General features: G+C 36.6%; 1 pseudogene; it reads right to left on the bottom strand.

Annotated features, from left to right (window-relative positions):
- Positions 1-2,428: 2,428 nt before the first annotated feature.
- Positions 2,429-3,273, bottom strand: LOC101430865 (small acidic protein pseudogene; annotated as a pseudogene).
- Between the last annotated feature and the right edge of the window lie 1,107 nt (positions 3,274-4,380).

Below are 4,380 nucleotides of genomic sequence, written 5' to 3'. Positions count from 1 at the left end.
CACAATTCGTACATTCGCTTGTTTTTTAAGTGTCTCTCCCATTGGACTGTAAACTCCATGAGGGTAGTCACACATGTCCATTTTATTCTTCATCTTCTGAGTTCCACTAGCACAGCCCTAATACATGGTAGATACTTAATATATGCTTTATGAATGAATAAATGAAAGCTTTCTCCAAAGAGGCCAAAACCCCATACAAATCCTATAAAGAAGAGGCAGTTAATGTTTTCAAAAATAAGACTGTTTTTAGATCTCTAAAAATCCAGAGAAACTAGCAACTTAGCCCAATTCTGTCAAAGAATAACTGAGTGAAAAGAAATCAGTTTTAAGTCTGGATTCTTTGGCACATAAGAGTGCATAGTATAGATTCCATTCATAAAGAACTCAATAACAGGAAAAACTAATCTATGGGGAAAGAGGAAAAAATAGTGGTTATGTCTTAGAGAGTCATAGTGACTGAGAAAGGGCATGAGGGAGCCTCACGGGGTGGCTGGAAATGCTCTATATCTTGATCTGGATGGTGGTTGCATAGGCATAAGTGCGCATTTTCATCAAGCTAAACACTTAGAATTTACACATATTGCTGTATGTATATTATACATAAATTTTAAAAACCAAAACTTCTTTGGCCATGTTGACAAAAGAAGATTTGACCAAAAAAATTTACTGCACAGAAGTGATGCTGTAGCTTCTCACAATACCGAAAAGCAAATTACTTTATCAAACTTCAACAAATAGCCATGTCATCAGTACCTCCTTGGTAGATTTACACAAGGAAAAGAGTTTATGTGCATTTTTAGGAACATTATAGAGTCAAACCAATACATACTGACCAAAAAATATTCTGCTTTGAAATAAATAACTTAGTGTTCACTCTTGAAATCATTTTCTCTTCTTTGTCATAAGGTTCAGCTTGTTTCCAAAAGAAAGAAACAAAGCAGTTCACTGGCATACTTATTGCTTGCCTTTAATAGATGGGTGGCTCATAAATTGATCTTTTTACATGGAAATTATGTTGCAGTTAATTTTTCTGTGGGCCAAAGCTATAAAGAGAAAACAGGTCATTGTATCATGGCAATGAATTATTATTATTTGTGCACATCTTCATGAGAGAGTGACTAGCCTTCATAAATTACCTTTTCTCCATGATTCATTGAATTCCTCCCGACCCATGAATAATGAGTCCCCTGGTCTTCTACAAAGAATTGGAGCAACAAAGACAAAGCAAGGGTGGGAGGAGCCTGGAGAAGAACTATTGAATTCGGAATTTACATTTTTACATAAGCAAGTGTATGAAGAATGTTCTATGACAGTCTATACTTAATCAATGTTGCATAATTTGAGAAGTAGCAGCCTGATGATGCCTCTTTATTTCCTTTGACAAGTGTAAATGCTGTTATTTTAACAATGGCACTGAATACTTTTTTGAGACTTCTCAGATAAAAAGAGTCTCCTTTAAGAAACTCATATGTTAATAGAATGTACAGCCCAGCCATCTTTCACACAGTAAGAGAAAGCCTGCTTTGCTTATCACGGGCACTGTTTGCCCTTCTTTTTAAAAATGTGTCTGCATTAAAATCATAAAGAGTGCAAACAAAATTGGGCTCTACCTTGTGAAACACAACATTCAACAATAGAAAAAGACACTGTGATTAAGAATAGTCTAAATGAGTTTATTGTATGATTTCATGGGGAGAAAAAAGAAACGACCATTTTTCTTTAAACATACAATAAATTCATTAAAATGTGAAGGGCTAGAGTCAGCCTTTGTCTCCTGTTCTCTAGAAAATCAGAAATATGGAAGTTAAGCAGTTATAGATGAGAAATGAGTCACACTATTATAAAATAATCTCACCATATTTATAGTGTCAATAAATCCTCATAGTGTCATGATTGATTCTAATTTATAGAGAACTGTAATGTAATAAAATACAAAACAAAAATGAGGTTCTTTCTACTTTCAAAGTACTTTTGTATCTAATATAGGCAGAATTTTATTTTAACAAAAGGAAACAATAAATGCATTGAAAATTGGGATCCAATTTTCACTTTTCTTTGGAAATTTTCTTTGAAAATTGGGATTCTTTTATTAGAAAAGATCATCTTTCAACGCTCATAAAATAAAATCTTATTTCCAACTCTACTGACTATAGTTATAAAAATTTTGGCAAATGCTCAGTTAAGGTTTTCCCCTCCGGCTTCTAATTTAGAATAGCATCTAATTAGTGGCCTCTGTTTCACACTCTCACAACTCCCCATTATGATGCATATGAAGACACAGTACAATGTGAAAAATCTGAGCAGTTTCCCCCTCTAGAATATATCAATTAATGACCTATATGTTGTATGTAATTTCACTTACTGCAATTATTACTTAATAGGAACTGAAATAGCCTTTATCAGATTACTCTTTTTTTTGATGCTAATATGAAAGGAAGCTGAGTATTGTATTTATTTCTTATTTTATACAACTCTTACTCTTTACAAAAATGGTTATAGTCATGCCCATAAAAGTGTAACACGTGGCATCTGAAAGCAAACAGTCTTTGTAATTATTTAAAAGGGCCTTTTTAAAAATTATAATACAAAGGTCTGTGCTCTATAAGCAGTATTCCACTGTGCATTATAACAATAAGGCTTACTTTTAATACAAAGATTAAGTGTTTGGGAGTTATGAACCACTAGATTTAACAAACATCATTTTATAATTGCTCTTTGCATCTTTTTTGTTTTTGGGATCCTCCATTTCATCAGGCTTGGAGTTCTTCAGCAGATTCTTCTTTCTCTGACTCTGAATCACTTTCAGATTCATCTGGACTTTTAGGATCAGGAGAATCATCATCATCACCATCATCATCATCATCATCTCCAGCCACATCTCCTTCTTCATCATGATCTTTTACCTCACTGAAGCCAAGTCTACGATGTCGTCGATATCTTCCTGATATCGAAACTCCAATTCTTCATTAATTTTCTTGTCTTCTTCCCCTGTTCGGAAGTGAGAAGTTGATTTGTGATCGCCTGTAACAAGAAGACCAGTATGTTCCTCCTTTCCTGCACCCGTGAGTCTCAAGAATTTTTGTTTTCTTTCTTCATTACCTAAGTCTGCTGCCTCCCAATAGCTAGATCGTCTGGGGAGGCTGAACGCTTCACCCCATGCGGGTGGGACTCCCTGGCAGCACTCATTGCTGCGGTGATCCGGAGAGGAAATGCCGAAAACCCACTCGCCGTTCTCCTCAGCCGTCGAGCTACGAGCCTGCGACCTGCCACCCACTCCAGAACACAGAGACCCTCCGGGCCTTCTCGGCCGCAGTCGATCAGATTACTCTTAAATACCAGATTGTATTTACTAGTAAACTAGACATCTGTCCCCTCACTCTACAGGGACTTCTTCATGAAGCAGTCCTATTGGTGGTTTTCTCTTTCCATCATCCTTGCTTCCTATTTATGCTGGCAGCATCTCTCTTTTTCATATCTAATAGGAGTCCAAAGCTCCCAGAGATCAAGCAAACAGGAAATTGGAAGGAATGGTAAAAGAAGACACAAGAAATGTTCCTGGGACTAGCTGGGAATCGTAGTTTCTCCTGTACATCATGGAATTCTAGTCAGTGGTAATAGGTCAACAGCTGCACTTGATGAAGCCATGCAAGACATTTAGATTGGAACAAAATTGGACTCTACCTTGTGAAATACAACATTCAACAATAGAAAGACCATCTGTGATTAAGAATAATCTATGAATGTATTGTGTGATTTCACTAAGCTATGAACATTAGTTTTATTTCCTATGATGTATCTGAATCCTTTCTTGAGTCTGTGTCTCACATAAAAAGAGTCTTCTTTAAGACACGCACATGTTAATAGCATATGCCACCCAGAGGATAAAGTATGACTTCAAAGACAATCTTATGCCTTGCTGATTAATGTGATGGGTTAGGCTCATGTGTCAACTTGGCAGGTAATGGTGCCTGGTTATTTGGCCAAACAAGCACTGGCCTAATTGTAACTGTGAAGACATTTCGTGCACTTAAATCATTAGTAAGTTGATTGCATCTATGGCTGATTACATCTGCAGTCAACTAAGGAGATTGCCTTCAGCAATGAGAGATGTCTCTTCCATTCAGTTGAAGGCCTTAGAAGGAGAAGTGATGATTTCTGCAGTCAGAAGAGAGTATTTCCATCTCTACTTCAGCCAGCCAGCTTCTCCTGGAGAATTCATTGGAAACCTTCACTGGAATTCCCAGCTTGCAGCCTTTCCTACAGAATTTGGACTCATTCATCCCCACAGTCATGTGAGATAATTTTATAAAATCACATCATATTTATAGATATCACCTGTTGGTTCTGCTTCCCTAGAGAACACTGACTAATACAATTAAC

This window comes from Dasypus novemcinctus, chromosome 26 (genome assembly GCF_030445035.2).
Source record: "Dasypus novemcinctus isolate mDasNov1 chromosome 26, mDasNov1.1.hap2, whole genome shotgun sequence".
Taxonomy (NCBI): Eukaryota; Metazoa; Chordata; class Mammalia; order Cingulata; family Dasypodidae; genus Dasypus; species Dasypus novemcinctus.
The sequence above is the reverse complement of the archived record's forward strand: the minus strand, read 5'-3'. Positions and strand labels throughout refer to the sequence as shown.